The following is a 22,468-nucleotide window of genomic DNA, read 5'->3' as shown; positions in this document are numbered from 1 at the left end:
TCCTTTGTACAACTTACGTAATTTTGTGAATTGACTAAAAGAACGCCCCAAAGATTTTTTTGTAGAAAAATTTGCAACTGGAGTGCGAAATACGCTGTGTTTTGACAGCTAACAATTTTTTTGGGACAGGTATATTTTTTTACATTTGTTGCAAAGTTAGCATACAAACGGTTATGCATTTTACCGACCCTTATTTGTGGCAGGGGTGGGCAGTTTATTTACGTGCTAGAAATACCGTATACGCCCTTTTGAGGAGAGACTGCACTTGCCATTTAGAAGCGTAACACTACTTCAGAATGCCTCATCCTAAGGTAAAGGCTGCTGTGCTGTGCCGGTATTTCTCTCCTTCCATACTGCGGGAAGAGATAATCTGAGGGTGGTGGGCGCAAAAAATCTATCCAACATAAGTTCATAAATGTTGCTTTGTTGTAACACAAATATGGACCTCTGTTTTTATTGACATAAAGAAAAAGTAGGATATGTGTTTCTTACGAAGAAGAAAATCTGATTCCCAAACTTTTTGATTGCATGAAAGAATTCGGAGATATTAGATATACGCAGTAAAAAGATGGCAGCATAAAAAATATACAATTTATGTTTTCTGAGTTTATATCTCAGAAAGGCTTTTTAAATGTTACAGATCTATTTATGTTGTATTTTCCCGATTAGGACGTTTGAAAGCTTTTGCGCCCATATTGAAGTTGATAGGGACAACGACGTGCAATGCACAGCGTGAGAGTGTGTCGCAGTTTAACACGAGGCGTGATCGGCTGTGGCGATATCATAGTACTCTCGTGCAGTGGTCATCGAAGCTGATCTGTGCGCGCCGCTGCAGGTTCGGAACAGAGTCGCGGCAATATTTTATTTATATCTGCACGTTGATTAAAGTCAGCTTCAAGGTCAGGCAAGGTACAAAATTATTGGTTGAGTATGACGGCGTTAATTAGTGGTTCCACACTATAACGGACAACATGGAGCGAAGCGCTTCCGGCTACTCCGCAGTGCATTGGCAAGGTCGATCCCAGGCCTCACGGTCAAAACTCGAAGCGCTGCACTGGTGGTGACACAGAAGTATTCAGCACTTGCTTGGTATCTACAGAGAGGCTCGGAAAGCAGTGAATCTCCCTGGCAACGGCGAAAATGACTGTTCCAGACGGCAACATATCGGTACTTCGTGTAGGTCGCAGGTCAGGTCCGTCCGAACTAAGTCTGTGATATGAGCGTGATGCTTTCGTACAAAGATGTCATTTGTATCTACAAAGTCAAGTGTAGATGCTGCAGAATCGCGGACACACCCCTGTTTCTGAGCGGGGTCCGTGCCAGACGAGGCGCAACCAGCACAGGGCATCGGTCCAATATTGGAAGTGTGTCGACAAAGACTAGTCCTACAAAGTACCAGCCTTTGCCAATACATTTCCGGCATAGGGCCGATGTCCTGTGCTGCTAACGGGGCGCCACCTTGGACGCCATGCTCGCGGTGATCGCTAAGCGGTGAGAGGTTTTGCTAGGAGTTCAAAACATATTCTCTCGCGCGGCTAGCGAAAAAGATGGATTTTGAAATTGAAGTACAGTTGCTTTGAAACTTACTGCATGTTGTTACTTGCAGAAAAGCAGCCCGCATCATGGAGAATGGGCAATTTCATACCATCGTTAAAAGTGAAGGATTTGAGCAGGAATAGTAAGGGGAAGATAAAGATATTTCAGATTCCACAGTGTGAATATTGAAAGCCAAGACTGCTCTTTTTCATTAGAGCCCAATATGCGCTTCTAATCTTGTCACTAAGCGAATATCTCCGTTATTTGTGCTGGAATTGCCCAGCTGAAGCATTCCATCTTATCATACAGAGCGCTGCCAAGTTGGGCTGCAAAGACAATGCATTCAGTCCCGCCAAGTCTTGAGTGGCGTTTCTGATAAGAACAGCCTTGATCACGGTGTGCGTAGACAGACATGTGCGTAGACATGTGCGTACACATGTTACATGTCACAAAAAGGCACACCCCCAAAGCGGGATAAGGTGTTCTAGGAAGCTACCCTTGCAAGAGGTACAAACGTCGCCTACCCGTCGTCGATATAATTGTCTTTTTTTCAAAGTAGCGGCTAGAACTATAAAACTAATCGGTTAGTCACAGTCCAGATATTTAGGTTATGAAACGTTTGAGACGGGGTCGCGGATCTTTATTTGCGCCTGATAGGTACTGTAGACACAAAAGCCTTGACCCAGATGTTTCAGAAAACGGTCAAAGGAAAATCGGGTTAACTATTATGGTTACCTCAAATAAGAGTCTTTTGGCAGCAAAAAAATACGCCTAATTGAAAGGACTGTGAGAAAATCTTCACCAAATTTTTGTTCTATTTAAAAATTTATTCCTGGATCCTTGTAATTATGTTGGAGTTTATTCAGCAGCAAAAGCCGGATATATAGGTGAAAACATTTGTTTTAAAACAAACAAATTTTTCTGCCGCTGAACTCGAGCTCATCATGTGAATGGCAAAAAGGATTCCGTCATTAACGCTTGAACGCGAATGGCTATCTAACCTAGGCCTTATGATAAGATTTTACAAAAGTATACGTTTTCGTAGTTTCTCTAAAAGCAGCTGGTGCAGATGGTACTATTATTTCATTCTCTGTGCTTTTTATGCCATAACACAGCCCTTATTTCGTGAAAGTAATCTTTTGCCATTAAAACGAGGTACTCTGCCGGTAATGTCAAACTTGAACTTATCCTCAGCGTTCATTTAAAAACGACACGTGCTTTGTAAATTGTTCGGCAATGGCATCGCCGCTGTCAAGAAATGTGCACGTTTGTAAATTAAAGAATAATCACAACCAAGGCATACTAACTGAAAATTCTACAAGCGGTTTGATCTCACGCACACTCCATAACTTACTTTCAACGCGCAGTGCTACGAAAGGGACGAAATAATTATTATCAAGCCATGCTGTCGAAAACAACAAAACAAGAAGCAGAAGTACGAAGTTGGCGAAATTTTGTTACCAGTGTTTGTCGGATGCCTGACATTACCAAAATCAACTTTTATCTGCACGAATGGTGATGCATCGAGAAATGATTGTCTGCTTCTGGGACAGAGAGCTTCAAGGTGGTTGCTACGAGCCGATGGTACTGGCTATTTTTCACTGAGGCGCCGCCGTAGATGAGTGCGGCGAGCACGATTTGAGGAAGTATTTTTAAACAATAGCGCTCGATCCACGAATCCGTTTGCGGAAACGTTATGTAATGTTTACCGATGTTCTATAGCAGTGACACAGTCGTGCGTCGTTAATATCGACAATTTAGTTTCACAGAAAAATTGTCGATCAAAGGAATCGCCCGTAAAATTAATCGTTAAAAAAACATACTGATACGGAGTTCCCGGTTTTGAACCCGACCGCGACAGCTGCGTTGTTAAGAAGGCAAAACGCTAAGGCGTCCGTGTGCTGTGCGATGTCAGTGCACGTTAAAGTTCCCTAGAGGGTCGAAATTATTCCGGAGCCCTCCACTACGGCACCTCTCTCTTACTTTATTCTTTCACTCCCTCCTTTATCCCTTCCCTTACGGCGCGGTTCAGGTGTCCAACGATATATGAGACAGATATTGCGCCATTTCCTTTCCCCCAAAACCAATTAATATTACTATTATTATGATTAAAGAAAACCAGTTTAGAAGAAGTGCACTTTGTAATTAAGGTATGGGTGCGAAACTGCACGAAACCTTGAAGCTTCAAGTGCATTATTCTCGTCCTCATTATCTTTTAAATAATACGGCGCAGTTCAATGCGCGTAGTGGTATATATAAGGTGCTCGGTTGCGTCTCATGGCTTATTGGCGTATCTTTTACTACGATTGTTTGCAACCCATGAACGGCTAGTTCGAGCTTGTACACAGTAGGCTGACAGCTGTTTAATACGGCTTTCAACGTAGCAGAAACTGCAGAAAAGGTTTTCTTCTCATCAGTTCATGCAATACGGCAATTAGTAAGGCACACTGACTGGCCAGCTTATAAAATATGAAAACTTGAAAACATTCTTTTACTCAGGCATTTGCACTTGCAGAGTGCCTTTTGCAGATGTCCTGGTCTCAAATACCGGAAGAGAAACATCTGCGTGGGGTAATCAAGGCTATGTTCTCAGCACTGTCCATATTGACGTGAGAGAATTATAAGGTTCCCTAAGGTGTCTGTGCATTATCACCCTGTCCATTGTCCGGACAGCTATTTTTATACTAACGAGGCGTAACGACATTTTGGTCCTCAGAAAAAACTGACAATAATTCGAGTCATCCATATTAATGGGGGCCGTATTAGCGCAACACTCGTGTATATTTTGAAATACATTGACTGGCTGACAAAGGAGATGTCTGAGGCGTAGTAAATAAAGAAAATCAAGACGGTGCGTCAGCTAGCCCTTTGTTTCGCGACAGGTTATTGATGCCGTGTACCTGCATTCGGCGTAGCAACACGTGCGATGTTTTTGTTCGCTGTTTTCCCAGGATTATCAAATCTTCCACATGTTCTATGTGAATAAAGTTCAGGCGTGAGTCGGACTATGCACTCCATCATTCCATAGGTTACATCAATACTCGCCACTGCATCCTTAGTACCCATTTCATGGCTGCATTTTATCTTCGTTTTTTTTCCACCTCTTCCACGCTGCTCTCCTTCAGTCTTTATCTCCCAAATTCCCCTCCCTACGCTGAGTAGCATGCCAGCGATATTGAAACGCCGGCTAAATTCTCTGTTTCTTCATTAAAGAGTCTCTCTCTCTCTCGTGAGTCGGCGCTGGTCCTGTGTGTCTTTCCCTTCCCGTCACGTCTTTCGTGCTGCTACTTAACATTGTGTCGCCAACCCGTCATTCTAGCTATTGTTGAGGGAGTATTACCGTTCTCCAATGTTCCAGCAGTTTATTCTCAATCTAACTAAAAAGAATTAAAGCAGAACTGCGAAGTGCACAAAGGTAATATGTACACGAAAAGAACTGAATCGACACCTTGATGAGAAAATGGAAAACTCTTGAAGATATTTAAAACTTACGCTCATAAATGGTCGCTTTCTGCCACATTTCTGCATAAATAGACGCTTCTAGTCGATAGGTTTGTAGTGATGCGAGTTCTTGGCTTGTAATTAAGTTTTAAGTCCGATAAGTTGGATGACATACCGACGGTAGCATATTGTAACGTTACGCAAGCCATATTCTACAGTCAATAATTTTCTATGAATAAAGCAGTTCGTGCAATGCAGCTACTGGAATACGTGGCTGAGTTCACTTAGACTGAATCTAAAAATAATGAAATGGATTGTCCAGCAACACCACGCAGCATTTGTGTGATATATGTAAGGCTGCTGTTGTATCAGCATCCCAAGTTCCTTGACCAGGTTAATGGGCTCAACAGATAGCCGTTTCTTATCGAACAAAAGGGGCTTCAAGTGTTTTCGATGCTCTAAGAAATTACAAAAAAATGTATTTTCGTTTATTCGATTGCTTCTAACAGGACATCGGGGTGAACACATCGTCGGGATAACATGGTGATTGGAAGTTCTAAATTTATAGTTCTTTTTTTTTTTCGGAGAAAAAGGGGTGAGGGAGGCGTGTTGGGTTCTGTGTAATGTGGGTTACTTACCTCTGCCTTATCAAGTTAGTGGTTATAGCACGCAGATCATAGAAGTCCACGCTTCGATTGAGCCACTGAAGTGATTAAAGAAAAGACTCCTTATGGCATTTATCAGAGCAATAGATCTCAGAGGCACCTGTAATCGCCCTGTCTTCTCAAAAGTTTCCGGACTGACCCCATATTTATACTCTGTCTCTCTCTGTAATTTCGTTCAAGCAAATAAAGTGGAACAGAAAAGTAGGCGCTAGAGCTTCAACTGTTGACGGCATTTGTATTGATTACAAAAATGAGGGGTACTACCAGCGCGCTCATCACAGAGAAACCTGCGTGCAGATCATCTAAAGGTTAACTTTGATGACTGGGCTCAGGGATGATATATATAACTTTTTCAAGCGTAGGGAAAAGTTTACAGCAGTTCTGATGGCGCTATCGAAAGGAACCACCTAGGCCTTCCCCTACATTTTACTTCAGTCTCACTTGCTGAGAAAGGATAACATGATAAAAAGACTTTTGCACAGATATATAAGAATTTTTTTGCGGATATTGGATTCTGAAAGAGCCCAGTAAAATTGAAATACCTGTGCTGATTAGCCCTTGGTTCGTGTTGCTGTCGTGGTCATGGAGGCCATTTTGACGTCATTATAATTGCTAGAGCTCACAAAAAAGCAGTACACGTTCTGAATAATTATATTTATTATGTCATTGAAGACTTCATTTAAGGGCAAAAAAAATACGTGGTGTGTATGTCCTGCCTCGAAATTTTGGAATCGCAGCATATTTTCTTCGACCACCAAAATAAAGAGCAATATGAGTATCAGTCAGCTTTTCTTATTAATAATACGGTATGCAGAAGTATCGCTGAGGCGAGCCACTAATGAGTATGCTAGAACTTTTCGAATTAAAGGTACTTGGAGTTAATTGGTTCATCAGCGTCGACATATCGACCCTTATTAAGTTACAAAGGGCTACTAGGCTGCAATATTTAACTCACAGAGAGAGATGCACTTATGTAAACACATCAAAACTGGAAAACTCGAGGCAAATCGCGGCATGGTTTACTCAATTGCAGTCACCTCTGTCTTGGAACATACGCAACGCAACCGTGAGGGCTTTAATATCTATTTTTTGCTTTAGTTCAGAATCCAAGCCTCTATCACTCCTCACCATCATCTCGCTATGCTATTTTACTGCGTTAGCAGTATAAACACTTTCCGGGAAACCAAACATCTGTTTGTCTGTGTGTGAAGCGTTAACATTTTGGTCACCCTCCGGTCTCGGATTATGACGCCTCCGGGCACCGGCCGCTAAAAATGCATCTCACAGCTACGAGCCTCCGCCCTTCATAAGCTTCTATGCACCTTGGAGAATTCCGGCAAAAGAAGCTTTGTTGAAAGACGTTGTTATGTACTACGTATAACCTTTAGCTCGCAAGAAATGTAAATCTTGTCGTTTCCGCGCGTGCCCTGAAGATCCTACTTGTAGGCCACACCTCCGCACGAAGAGCTTGTAATTTGTTGGAAATCTGTAATCCACGTCGTTCGCTTTTAGGTAATAGAAATTATCTTTACATGCCTAGTGTTTAGAACGAGTGATATGTTTTCTCTCACTAAAAACCTGGCCGGTACTTATATAAGCTTCTCCTATATTGAGGGGTTAACCAAAGAACTGAACAATAATTTTTTTCCTAAATTTTCAACGCGCCTTTGCGGCAGACCATAACTCAAGGCTCTGGATTTTTTTGCGCCTGTCGAAGTTCTTATATTCGCCTAAGCTTTACGACCGAAGCATTTTCGCATTTTATCCTTCACCAGATGTAGCAGCGGTTTTGCATTCGATTTACACGTTTTCAAGGACCTCCATTTACAGCTTTAATGGGACTCATCTTACCATTCGCTAGCGGAACGTTACTTTGCAGTGCCCTGTACCGAGGCAATGACCGCTACTGCTGAGCAAATAGTCGTAGATAACGCACATGCGACAGGGTATCGAAAGACTGATTCTTTTAGCACAATCCAAAATGAGCTCTAGATCTTGTCACCAAGCCCCGAATATCTAAAGTTTAACTTAGACACGGCGGATACCGAGCCTTTATCTTATCATACTGCCCTTGGCGATCTCTCCTGCAAAGATAATGCAGCCACCGGATCTCGGCAAGCCATGAGTGGCGTTAGATAAGAACGGTCTCGATCACGAGCTCTGTAGATTTCGACTTCACATGTGCCGTGTTACATAGCAGCACACACACAAATATGGCAGGAACCTGAGTGCACGGACAGTTCCCAGGGATAAGACCTTCAAAGATGCTATTTAGACCCGGCGTCGATAAATGGGGCTTGTACTCGAATGCGCCTAAGATAACTGCAGAACTTCGGAGTCAGGTAATCGCATTCTATTTAGGTTAGGAGGCACTTCAGAGGGGTGGATTCTGCTTATCGGCGCCTGATAGGTGCTGCAATACAAGAACCTCTACACAGCTTAGAAAATTTCATAATTCATGCATTAACTGAAAGCAGGTCAATGGTTGTACGTTCCTCAATTAACAAAATAGTTGTAATAAAAAATTAAGTGAAGCAGACCCTGATTGCAGCACAGTCGGAATTCGATAAAGGTAAAAAATGTATTCTTTTGCTTCCTGAGGCTACGTTGGTTCTGAGATACCCACAAATCAGGCATTTGTTGCTGTGGATATTGAAATTAAGAAACGAATATTTTTTCCTTCGTCTAGATCTATTCTAGTGACGCCATTATTCACAGAACGGCGTTATCACCGATAAGAAGCAAATGGCGATAAAGTATAGCCTCAAGGATTCGCGCGCAAAAACTGTTTTTGACTTGATCGCTTTTCGTTTGTGCAGACGGCCGGCGACAGAGCCATTTTTATTGAATTTTTGTTGTCTTTTATCTCTAGTAAAGCACGGTTTCTTTTTAAAGTAGTCTCTCTTTAATGAAAAGGTGGTAATGTATATATACAAAGTAAACTTCAGTTTGTTCACAGTCTCCCTTCTAAGTGCTCCTGGCACCAACGGTCAGTGGACACCTCAATCGCGCTTTCAGGTACATGGCTATGATGTGCACCTGTAAAAGAAAAAAAGAAACTGATTTCGCACAACATTTCGTGCTTAGGAATGTTAAACCGGCAGCCAAATTTTTAAAATTGCTTTATTCGCGATGCAAAGAGTTTCCTCCCTTTAAATTATTCAGGAATGTGCTAGTTGGTATTAGTTTCGTGGTCTGGAGAAGGCTAAAGAGTCGTTACAGCTCGCGCTAAGAGCAACTGATTCTGCAGTTTTCTCGACCAGCACCGCGAATACTGTTAGCCCTAAAAATTTAAAAAGAACCAGATATAACACACCGAACAGAAAAATCATTGTACACGAAAATTTTTTTGTTCTCCTGCAAGGAGCCCCCAAAGATAGGCTGCCGACATAAAAATGCTGGATTTACTGGCGTGCTTGGATTTCAGTATTTGGCATGAAGCGGGCCTTTACTATCGATGTATTTTCATATTAAAAATATCTAAAGGCAGCCGGAGTGATCTGGGCACCGTCATTAACCACATCGAATCCAAGGAGGCTGAAGGAAGTTCCGGGACATTGTAGTGGATCAGAATGACCTCGTGAATGCAGGTGCTAGCATAAATGTTAAGGCGTTGGTAACTGTTGCCCTCCTTCACACGAAAAAGCCTGATTTTAAAAGCATGCCGTTTTACTACACTCAAAATTATTCACTCTTCCAGTTCCTGCAGTGAGTGTACGTTTGTATCTGCTGCACATTTTACCCGGGACGCAAATGACTGCAGGAACGGCAGGAACTTCAACAGGACTTGTCGGGCTAGTTGGTTGATCATAATGCAAAAAAGACGAACTGCACAAAAATGCACAAAACTGCACAAAAAAGCGGACTGCACAAAAATGAAGCAACGGGACTGTGTACCATGGTTCGAAAAGACGGAATTTCTGGCCAGATTGAATGACAAATGAGAGCGTCTCGTCGTCGAAACATTTTACATCGGCACTACGGACAATTGTGTTAGCAAGGCTTCCATTTCCTTATCATCCAAAGAATTTTCGTTTTTGCGGGGGCATGTGTAGCCTAGTGGCCTGTTTGTGCCCTGGTGATTGAGCAGTGCCTCCTGATTGCGTTTGATGCTTTCGTTGTTCATTTGATTAGCGATCTCAGTTTTGTTTCGGTTCTGTCATGGTTTGAGATGTTGTCCTACGCTTTGGATTTCATTCACCCCCCTTTTTAAAACCGTTGTTGTCTTAAACTGTTGTCCCGTCTTTCATCTTTTTGTTTTTTTAAATGACTCGGTGCCTATTTTCACTGGTTTTGGTGACGTAGCTTCTTGAGCTGATTCATGTTTTTTACCCTTTTGACCTGGTGCCTTTTTTCACCGTTTTTTTGTTTTTGACGATGACCGATGTGGTTGTTTTTGTTTTCCCGTTTTGTTTGCTTTCAAAAGGGGGAGTGCTTCGTCTCTTGGTTTTGGTGTCAGCACCTGCGCTTGTAAGCGGTTCGAGCTTCAGTGGTATCAAATGGCTACAGTGGTGTGGTTTTTGTTATGAATTTCCTTACTTTGCAGAACGCGTAATTCTCAAGTGTGCACTGTCGCTAAGCGTTCCTTTGCTTTTGTTTTCATAGAAAGGGCCGGCCCGGTATAAGATTATCTTGTAAGCGGTTGGTTCTTGTGTGGTCTGTTTATAGCCTGGGCAGATTGTCACGTGCCATATTGATCAGATTTGAAGTGCGTTGGGGATCGCTATATATATTTGCCTTGTATTCTTTCCTTTAGTAAAGTTGTAAGTCTGCGTTAGTGTGTGTCTGCCTCCCTTTCGTCTGTGTTCTTGTTGCGCAGTTCGTCTTTTTTGCATTAGGAACTTCAACCTTTGGGTCCACATTTAACGTCCTGGGCCGAACGTTTCGTGCAGCTATCCTTCGCTGCTAAAGGGACCAAAATCTGAGTGAAAGGTGCAATAAGTTTACGGGGGAATTGAAAATACCTAGTTTCTTAATGTAAACATTGAACACTGCATTATCTAAGAAAAAGGGATTCTAAATTTTTGAACTGAAATTGGAAATGGCGCTATCAAACTGAGGTACTAGCTAGCGGTGAGTTCATGTTTGGTGCCTCCTATGACGTGACCATATGGTCGTAAAAAAGTACTTTTTAGTTTGAAGTCCTTAGCACTTGTCTTGTTCAAAGAGTGTTCGTCACGTTTTAGTATAGTTTACGCACAATCCAGTCCACCTTTCGTTAAAAACCGTCACTCTCTTTCACTCTCTCTCCCTTCATTCATTCATTAGAGAGTCTGCCGTGGCTTAATTGTTATTGTGTTCGGGTGCTGACTTGAAAACCTCGGGTGCGATCCCGGCCGCGGTGGTCGCATTTTGATGGAGGCGGAATGGTGGAGGCCCATGTTCTGTGTGACGTCAGTATACGTTGAAAAATCCCATGTGGTTCTTTGTCACCACCTCATCGTCGTGGAGGTAGAGGGCCAACTGCACGACGCCCTCGTGGAGGGGGCCATGATGGCGTTCCGCATAGCCTGGGTTGCTTTGGGACGCTAAACCCCATAAAACGAATCATAATTACTTAATTCATTATTAACTAATTCATTCATTCATATATCTACATCGCTGATAGAGCGCGTTTAGTTTTTGCCACTGGATGGTGCCAGGGTGTTTCGTATGTCTTTTACGAGTGATAACTGCCCTACACTAATACTTTTGTCGACGAAGTGTACTTGGTGGACAGTAAATGCTTTGGGTCTGGAAACTCAAATGAACCCTTTTATTTGCCAAAAATGCCTAATTATGGTTTTGTGGGTGAGATGTGCAATAGTTTTCGGTAAAAAACCTGCAGCGTTTAAAAACAAAGCCGTTGCTGACTAGAGCGTCTTAGGTGATAAGTTTTCCATTCTGCTGGGAAAAAAAGATTCCTTGCCTCAAAATTCAGTTGTCGGACACTTTAGAAACAGCTCTCCGCTTTAAGCTTATCCGTAGCATACTGGAAAACAAAGTGCAAGTTTCTGAGGTGCGACGTCAGGTTGTTGTGATCGCTGCTAATTCTATACAGCACAAGCACAATATGTCACTTTTTGATTACTATGGATGTCCATTTACTATCGTGACATTGCTGCCTATCGGGCTTCTTATTAAATCGCCATTTGTTCAACGCCGAAGAGAAAGAAGACCTTAAGCACAATGTCAGAGTTCGTACACTTTGAACGGCTGCGCTTGAGTCGTCTTCTTACTCTAAGGGTACTTTGCAACATTTGCTGGCATAGAGACCATGTTCATCGTCACTGGTAACCAACAGCCGATTTAGATGTCTCCATGCACGTCCCATTGCATTTCAGGTGGGTGCCAATCAGCACATTTCAAACGCTGCTGTGCGCACTGTATATATAACCAAATATTGCAAAAAAACTAGAAATATCTGAGAGGCTATGTAGAAGCTAAACTAGTATGCCTTGCTTCTATAAGGAAAAATATTCGCATCTGCTTCAAATTCCTTCCTTTGATTACTTCTCCGTGCGGCTACATGTGACGTAGTAGGATGCCTCTTCAACGCTGAGGGCTCCAAAAGAAAGCGCATGCAAAAGTTTCGAAGCATTCACCCATCTTCGAGGTCGAAAAACAAAAGGGAATGTTAGGTTCAATGCTCACATACCTATCTGATTCCCGTAATTATACCGGGTGTCCCAGCTAACTTGAGCCAAGGGTTAAAAAATCAATTATTAGAGGCAGGCGAGTGAAACCAGTTGCATATTGGTGACAGCCGTCTTGCGTACCACAGACAATTTTTTGTTTCGCAAATAATTATAATTTAATTAGGTTAATTATCTAAATTATAAATATTTATTTTAGACAGCAAATTGCATTTTACGAGTCGTCGAGCGCCTTCAGAAACCCCCATTCCACTATTTACGATAAGGAAATCCTCATGTGCGTCTTTTTTTCCCAGCTCCGAAGAAAGCCCGCAAAATACAAAATAAACCACGTGACTAACGCACTTGCGCGCCACGATCGTGCTGCTCTCAAGCGTGGTTTGGGCAAACGAAATCACCTGCAGCCTTGACTCGAAGGCCTCGCACCAGCGGCAGGCCGATATGTTGGCGGTGGTTTCTCGTCTGCGTCAGCCAGTGGCACACATGACGGTGCGAATGGCCGCCGCCAACTTATCGGCAGCCAACTTATGTATTTACTGCATGCGGACAGCACATTGTCTCTGTGCGTTATCTGTGGCTGGTGTAGTCGGTCACTCGGTGATTGGAATCTGCAGCAAAATTGCACATAGCCAGAAACACTGGACAGGCGCATTTTTCAGCTGCAATTTGTTTTTGATCCCGATTTTTCTTTAAATCGGAAGATTTCACTCCCACAAACATTACATTCGCAGATCTCCCACCGGCAGGCGTGCATGTTTTGCTCGTAACGTTCTTGCTATCGCCAAAAACGTTCTCTATTGGTTTTCAATGTTCAACTTAACAACTCGATACTAGCGATGGAGAAAGTTTAAAAGAAAGTCCTTGGTGCGCATCGGAAGAATGCACCATTGCCTTTAATACTTCTATCACAGTAGCTTATAATATTTCACAGTTTCTTCACAATCAAGACAGATGTCCGAGAATCCTGGCCTTTGTAGCGTGGCTCAGAGTAAAAAAAAATAGCAACACGTAAAAAACGCCACCACACTATGGCATTTTTGGAGCAAGGCTCTATACAGTAAAAAAAAAAAAATGAATGGTTTCGTGCTGTAAGCTTACTTTATCGCACTCTCTGCCGTTACCAACAATTTTGTTCACGGTATTTTTTGCTGAATAGAGTAATCATAGGGCGCTTGTGGAAGGCTATGGAGGTAAGGTTATTACATCCAGCGAACTGCTCATACTGTCTTGCCAAGTTTGAGCGAAAACAGCCTGGAATTGCACAGCTCTGTTTCATGACGGCAATATGAACGCGAAGTCTTGTGTTTACGGCCATAAAATGCCGTAATATCCGCTACACTGTGTGGAGAGATATTGATTTTGCTGTGTGATCCCTGCGGTAATAAATAGGTGAGGAACACTACACTTAAATTCGCGTGAGGCGTGCTTTCAACCGTATATTATGGCGGACATCCGCGCTATAATTATTTTATAAAGACAAAACTTTTTCGGGCATTGATATTCCCTGGATCGTAAATGCCAAGCATCGAGAAAGCGCTCTTGTGTAAACTCTGCTACTATCGTCGGGACAGAACCGGCGAGCAAAAGTCACCCATTTGCATGGTGTTCATATATAGGTCTTTTTATGAAAAGCAATTCTAGGCTTTCCTAGGTAAGTTTCAGATGCTGGTCCTGCTTTCGTTTCTAAATGAGTACTAGTAGGCTTCAATACTGACTGCTTTGTGAGCCAGTTCATGTTTGCAATAGACATACGAAGGACTCTGCTTAACGCTGTGACCAGACATGAAAAATATCGAGCTATTTTGGACAATTAACGAATGACTGTAGTGTGCGTTGTGTAGAGATGAGGAAATATATAATGCAAATGAAGAAAAACAGCGCAGCTATTTTTCATTCCCATTACTAAGTGTTACAGAACAGTGAGCACCTCTGATAGCGGCAGGTTGTTTCGCTTTTGAAGGCAACAGTTAGTGGCCGGCCAACTGAACGAAACCGGTGGCAAGGTTTTCAGCGTTAAAAATCTTAAACAAAAAAAAAAAACACTTTATATCAGCCTTCCATATCACTCCGACGAACTGAGTTGGACGGTTTGCTAAACGGTGCCAGCATGCGAAAGACTTTTCTTGCTGGGAGGATGCGGAGGATTGGCTGTAGCACGACGGATTTCAAACGGCCCAAACACGCCAGCTACACTTCGCTGATGGAGCGGAACTATCGGATTCATGCACGCCTGCACCGCATTTGTGGCTGCTTCTTCATCAGTGGCATGTCCGGCGGTGCGAACCAGGTACCAGCCAGAGTCGGATGGAAGAGCTGGTACACCCTGTACAGTTGCGCACTGATGGGCTTGGTGATCTCGCTGGACGTGAATGTTATCGTAACCAAGTTCATTAATCTTCTCCACCATGGCGACCAGGTTCACCACACCGTGCGGGTTGTCGTGCATTCGATTCTGTTTATCAGGTAAGCAAATCCAGCCACCAGACTGAATCTAGAGCTCGGTTTTGAACAAACGCGGTTTGTCGAGAAGCGTAAGATGGAAAGGAGGACGAGGAAGAAGAGGAAAGGCAGGGAGCTTAACAGGAAGAGTATTCGGTTTGCTACCCTACGTGGGGGAAAGGGGGTGAGGGGATAAAAAATGAAGGAGAAAGGAGAGTCACTATAAAAAGTCAGCGATAACGTTGAAAAGTTTTCGGGTAAGTCTATGGATGCAGGTAGTGATAACTTTGCGGCTATCCTCACCGTCACGCACATACCTGCGCCCCTTTACAGCGAGAGCTGTTAAGGTCACATTTACTGTTTGTGCTGCGCTGTAGACGTCGGCGTTATTCGAAGGAGTGCGAGGAGAAAATGGGAGAGGGGTAAAGCAGGTGCAACGCTTCAAGCTGATTTCTCAGAACGCAGTGACGACAGGCTAGGCGTCATGGCAACGCGTCTCACAGATTGGTCCGAACACAATCACGTCACGACTGACAGCAGAGAGATGTGTACGCGCACTTTATAAAATTACGTGCCACTTGCCGGCAGTGCAAGACGGGAGTCTATGGATGGATTGGACAACGCGCCGTAGAATGCGTGACGCGCTCCTGTCTGCCACCCCACCACGCCCACGCCAGTACCCTACACCACTGCCGACTCTTAATGAATACTGTGACTGTCATATGCGCATTGCCCCACACTTGCTGACGCTGAAACGCGCATTACCGCAAAGGTAACAATTACTCAGTGTTTGTGTATTAGAGTCATGCATAGCCTGAAGCCATATTTTGCTTGTTATAGGCTTCTCGGCAAAGCTGCATGTCTGCACTGTGACATCCTTTATACTGGTAGTCGAGCAGTAGACATATTGTTGATATTAATTTCTTAGCTTCTGGCGGGAAAGCTATGTACAATACATCATTTACAGAGTGTGAAGATTAAGGAATTACTTAGGAGGCACTAAGAACAGACGAGACTGAAAAGCTGTCCTTCTTTTCTCATTGAACAACGATAACTATCGTTTTCTTGAAATCTGAACTGTCACGTCTTTTCTCAGGATGGTCATCACTTTCCTATACGCATTCTTCAAGTCTTCTAAGCTGCTCGCCTTCTACTTACGAGCGTCAGCCTTCGAGAGGCGTATAGGAATGACATTTTGCGAGAACACCGCCTTCAGCCGGTTCTTCTGGTCAGATGTGCGAGATGCCAGCCTGGGTCTTGTCTACTGCGTGGTTTACACGCTAACCTTGACCAAGCTCCCTCCGTACAACCAGCCGAGCGATCTGGGAGAAAGCCTCTTGAAGCAGGTTTACTACTGGCTGAAGATCCTGCTCACCGTGATATTCTACTACGTTTATGACAGCGTCTGCACAGTCACCCTGAGGTCCACCTGTGAAGTCCTTGCAGAGTACTTGAGAAGGCAACTGCGTATCCTGAAAGCCTGCCTCAGCTTGCCAGATGATCAATATTTGCAGCTCCCCGGCGCAGCCAGATGCGTAGAAAGCGTGAGGCTGAATGTGGCCTATATACGGCGGCTGAAAGAGGAGATAAACGACATATGGGGCATTCCTCTGACCTACTCCACCTTCTGCCTCCTGGTGGTTGTGTGCGGCAGCGTATACGAAATATGCCGGGAAGGGATCCCGATAACGCAACAGTCTAGCTTAGTAGTGTACACGCTGTGGCTGTTGTATTGCTTTGTGAAGCTTGCTTCGGCCAGCCAGTCGCTGACAGATGCGGTGAGTATCGGCGAATGGAAAAAAAGCATTAGGCTAAGTAATAAAATAACCAACGAAAGAGCCGATGGAATGATGTCTCATCAAATGTAATTTTTTAGCAAGATTACCGACTGTTTTACATTGAATTGCGTTTGGACCAAAATGCGACATTCTTTTAAATTACATTTTCTAAATCTGTCAGGTGATTTTAGCTCAGTAGGGAGCACAGGGAACATGCTAAACTATTACAGACGGGCGTGTTATCGGAAACTCTAGGACAAAAAGCAGGTGTATTCAAAGGAGAAATAGTAATGATTGTGAGTTGTGTTAACACCGGCGATATATTCAACATTCCTGCTTGGGCCAAGCAGTGGGCTGCAGTATTACGAAATAAATAAAAACATGCAGAATTCAGAAGTGCTAGCAGAAAATGGAATGAAGTAATGGAGATAATGAAAAATGGCGCGCAATAATACAGTGCATGAAGGAGAAATGATCATGGGAAATTTTTACACGAACAATATTTTCTTAAAAACAATAACCGGAAAACAGTTTACGACAGAGATTAAATTCAAACTGGGAACATTCTGCTTGCATTGTTTCTTGCGCTGCGCTTGTTTCGGGGGATTTGAGGAGAGCGTCCACGACGGGATTCGCAAAGAATTGTGCACTTGAGATCAGCTATCACATGTGAACGAGCCCCAAAACACCGGCAACTACTAAGGAATTGAAATAATCTACTATGTTTCGCCTGAACCCGCCATAAAAATTGGAATTGATTTCATTGCATTAAGGAACATGAATGTGTACTTGTGCAAAAAGGTTATGCTACCGGCTTCTGTACCGTTGCAAAACATGGCCTCTAAAAAAAAACGTGATTTCAGAGTACAAGTTGCTGCGAACTTATAAAAAAATCCTCGATATTTTCAGGCGAAGGATATCAAGAAGTTCTGTGGAGGAGTTGGTGGTATCGACGATACGCAATTTTTGCGCCAAGTAAGTGAAATCATGATATGAAATACTTGTGCACCAATTTGTAATAAACAGAATGTCGGATTCGTACGGCGGGCCAAAATCATTTATATATGATTTTTGCTTGAACTAAGCTTTCTGTTACACAACATGTTGGGCTTTTCCAGATGGAAGACCTTCAGGACTCCATTCAGCCCGAAGACATGTGCCTGAAGGGAGGCAACTTCTTCCACCTTAACATGCCGCTGCTGGTTTCGGTGAGGAACCTAGCACCCTATCTGCGGTTTCTGTGACTCAAACAATATAATTGAAGTGAACCCCGAAGCAAGGCCAGGGGGGTGGGGGGGGGGGGGAGGGGGCTTATGTTTCACGCGTTGTTGCCTTTAATGCTAAGTGCAGTGAATGGCAGCTGTGGTCAAAAGTAGTTGAGCAATATATGAGACCTTTCAGTGAGCAATCGGCTCGTTTAATTGTCACTCCTTGTGACAATTTTGTTTTCTTTTTAACAGCATATTTATCAGTACGATGTCATTTAAAATCTAGCCTAGCCGCCCTTTATTACCAGTTCCTTTTTTTTACCAAACTGCTCTTTTGTCGTACAGTATAGTTGGGCCAGTGACATACCTGTATATTTTACTATTCCGAGTATTACTTGTCAAACTGTTTCGGTTTGTGTTGATTATCGGCCTTTATTACTTAAGTTGTGCTAAGAGGAGTCTTTTCTAAACGACTGAATGTCTTTCTTCACTCAAGATAGAAAAGTTGAAGATTACAAGAAAAATGAACATCAGTATAGTTTCTTAGGAGTGAGCAGTATATTTTTCTTGTTAACATGCAGACCTCCTCGTCATATTGGTCTGGGTGCGGTTACATGCATTCCAAGCAGTATATTTATTATCCCAGTTTAATATTAACACGGTCTTGCAATTTTCGGTTACGCTGCAATGTCATCAGTGGGAGAGGGGTAAAATGCAATGTCGAAAGACACGAAATGCTTTATCTTTTTCGGAACGTACAAATTTGTAACGTGTTTCAAAAACTTTGACTGACAAGGCTACGTGTTATTCTCACCGGAAATTCTCACTTAACTCTGATGCCTAATTTCTTTTATGCTGTCTTTATCATGATTAATTTATGGTCTTTGTGGTGCTTATACTCATACTAACACTGATAATTAATTGTTTTATTATGCTGCCTTTATGCTGCGACAAATGCTGATAGAGAATTACGTGGTTCTGTGTCTTCCACAAAATATTCCACGAAAAGTTCAACGCTTCTTTAATCTGAGAACGACCATTCTGTCTCAGCGATTTGGCCTGATGGGATTTGTAGCAAAATAAAGCGCTGTCTCGTCCATTCGTCATTTTTCTCTCTTTTAGCCCAAGTTATCCTTTGTAGCGCTAGAAAAATTACTATCATGTTACTCTTAACGTGAAATTTAAGAATAACTGTGTTATTATTTATAATATTTTGCCTTGTTTTGGTTAATTAGGTTTTGCCATTTTTACACTATAGACCGATAAATAGCAAGTGCCCTATAAAGTAAAACAAATGAAGGTCCTTTTCTATGTTGTATTCATTGCAGATGACCGGAACGGTAATTACCTACACCGTAATCCTGGTACAGACCAATCAAAGAATCCTCAAGTCACACCTATCGGATCTGAACGAAACATCTGCAGTTAATCACAGCGTTACTTGATAGAAAAAAATAAAACAGAATAAAGATAGCATGACTGTGTCTTGTTCTCAGCTTCTGTAAAGATGGAAGCAGCTAAAGCGCCCTGTTTTTTATATGAGGATCTTGAAACAGTTAAATGTTAAGGTGAACACGAGGGGAAACAACCGCGTTGAAGTGCTGCACTAGGGGTGACACATGAACATCAACCACTGAGCTCAAAAACTCACGGTTCTGGTGTAGTTCACGTGTCCTGCCTTGAGCTCAGGAAATGTAACAAGTTCATATTGCAAGAGATTACTGGTGCTATTAGATGCTCTATACGGTTCTTGACAGGATGGCACTAAAGCATGCATGTTACTAGATCCAATCAGAAACTAGACAGCGCATGAAAATTTAGTGCGTATGCTTTGTTCAAAAACATTGGTGCTGGTTGTGCTCCATTGTTATTAAAAAAGAAGTTTATTTACTCTTAAGCTGCAGCATTGGGTGTGCAACCAAATGAATTCCATGTGTACGGGATGCCTGACGAATTCAATGCTTATAGTAGATGGTGAGCAAAAAGTAACCAGGGTGGTTTATTGCACGTAAGCAATTGCTTCTGCCTGTTCCGCTGGCTCCATGCCATAGAGAGTCGACAGTCAAGACTAGTAGAGCCTAGCTCGTCCGGGCATGACACTTGTCCAGGTTCAATATAATCGTCATCCTCATTCATTATACGCTTGCATTCATAAAGGGCATTACTGGGCATGTGCGAATAGTGGTTTTTGTGGCTCGCAGTGATCTCGAAGCGAATAGTAATTTGTTCGAATAATTTCGAAGCGAATATGAATATTTTGAACACTTCTGGAACACAGCCTTGAGCCGTAACAATTGACATGCACAACGCGAAATGATCACTGGGTCACCTTGGAATTCGTTACATACCTTCCTATAATATTTTGCTTTGTAAAAAGGGGATATCAAAAATTGGTTGCTCTATGGCAAGTTACAAGGGGAATACCTATTCCTTTGTAACGCCAATACTTTCTTTGTCAACCATTTCGTTACAGCGAGGTTCCGCAGCCCTACTTTTTTCCTTGGAGGAAACGGATGAAGCATTCCGTTCCTGGTATTTTGGAATATTATTTTTTTTAGCCACGTAGTCACGCAGGTGCTCAGCCTGAATCGCTCGGCGTAGAGATAAAGGTTAAGATAAAAAAAAACAAGCACGTTGTAAATTGCATATGTGGAAAAACAGTGGAAAGATCCACCTGGAAATATGTTTTTATCGACTTTACTGCAGCAGAAGTCTTATGTAAAAGGGTTTTTTTCTGTATGTTTATATTTAAAGAAACATAAAAACAAACGCCAAATCTTCAAGAAAGGTAATGTCGATGTTCTTATTGATTTCGGCATGCAGGAGAACTCCTGGCCCCCTAATCACATAGATACTCGCACTCAGAATTGCTGATGATGTAATGTGATGAGTGGAGAATAAGTATGCCCTATAATTTGAAACCAGAAAACAAAGTTTTGGCAGACCCACTGTATCTATAAATGATTAAGGATGATCTAAGCCTTTACTTGCTCTAGCTTCATGCTATTTACTCCACCTCCTGAAAATAAATAGCTAGACGAGAGAATACATCTGCACACAAGTGGCTGCAACGTTCCCGACCTCATGTTGTGAACAGTACTCTGAAAGTAATCGATAATGAACTGAAAAGCGTTGTGCTGGCACCACCCTTACATTTAAGGACCTTTTGAACACAAATAGCGGTCAGACCTTTCATGAAAAGGCGCTCATTCTGACCAGTTTTCATAGCTATCACACTGGGCATCATTAGACAAGGGAAGCAATGCGTACTTTTTGCAACTGGCTTTTAAAGTCACTCTTTTTTTTAAGGGTCCTTCTATCAAGTCTTCATACGCGGTCAACTAATTTAAATTCAAGCGGATCTTGAGCGCTTGCAAACTGTCACTACTACAATTGAGTGTTTCGAGGTTAGAGGCGCCTCGAATCTGTTGTCTTTTCACAATTAACGGAGAACTCTTGTTGATCATCGTACAGCTGACGTGCCCAGTTGGCCACTTGTTGCCATGAGAGTGCCTACTAAACGGAGCAAAGTTGCAGCGCTGCTTCCTATGCTTTAAACAGTGTTCTCAGGGAACGCAGGTACTAATCCGGTTTTGAGGACCTAGATGACTGTTCACTTGCTCAGACTGACAATTCCAGTGTTCGAGGCTGCCTAGCACTCCCCACTATTGTCTTGGATTGCAGGTCTTGAGGTGAGACTACGTCTTTCACTTTTCCTCGGTTTACACAAATCTTCATGACAGTGGGCAAACGCTCATAGGATTGATATCAGGTTGCCCTTTTCGTACAACTACGGGGATCAACAGTCAGCGATTCCAGCGGTCTCACTAACAGCGATGCATAGGGAGTCTGTAAACAGCAGGCGCTTCAGGCGGAAGGAATCCTACGCGTGCTTTCAAATGGCAGTTGTCTCCAAACGACGCAAGCGTCCGAGCTGCCACTCACTGATGGCAAGGGGCGTCCGTTTCCAAGCGTGGCTTTGTCGCATTTGCGGCTGCTTCTTCATTCATGGTTTATTCAGCAGCAATGACCAGACAGTCCCCAAGGTAGTGTGGAAAAGCTGGTACATCTTGTACAGCTGTGCTTGCATGGCCTTCCTTCTCTGGGTGGACATTGTGGCACTCATTGCCAAAGCAGGCGGCGGTAACCAACTAAACAACGCTCTGAAAATCATCATGCACATCTTACTGTTCATCAGGTGAGTGTTCATCAACGGAACGCAAGTACTCTTTTGTTAGGATTTCAGTTTCGTGAAAGTAAAAAAGAAAGTTATTAAAATAGAGCTGATGTGGTATTTCTTATTTGAGTGAAGGTAAATAATCGTGCCATATTCAAACTAATTGCTTAATTTACGTTCCCGCTAATCATCGTGCCAAGTAACGAGATCAACTTTTAAAGTTAGCCTGCTTCGAAAGGAGATTGCCAAAAAATTTCATTTCCCTTCCCCTCTCGTCAACTGTGGGAGAGAATATGAGAGCAGCGGCAGGCCTGTGCCCTGGCATCGACCCGCATGTCATTCATATCCAATGTGCTACTAGATGAGATTTACTTTTCTGAAGCAAGAATGCGAAAGTTTATCTTCTTTGCAGTAGCACAAAAACCGACGGACAGGATGGTGGTGGCAAAAAAATTTCGGCCTTTTTCTTGAGCCATTCGGGCAGGTGGTTTGGTTTTGTATTGTTTGGTTTCCTTATTCAAGAAATACAAAGCTTAACTTTAGCTGAACATTCAGCGTCGTAAAAATTTATAACTGCATTAAAATGAAA

This window comes from Amblyomma americanum, chromosome 9 (genome assembly GCF_052857255.1).
Source record: "Amblyomma americanum isolate KBUSLIRL-KWMA chromosome 9, ASM5285725v1, whole genome shotgun sequence".
NCBI classification, from domain to species: Eukaryota; Metazoa; Arthropoda; class Arachnida; order Ixodida; family Ixodidae; genus Amblyomma; species Amblyomma americanum.
This window is presented reverse-complemented; position numbering follows the sequence as displayed.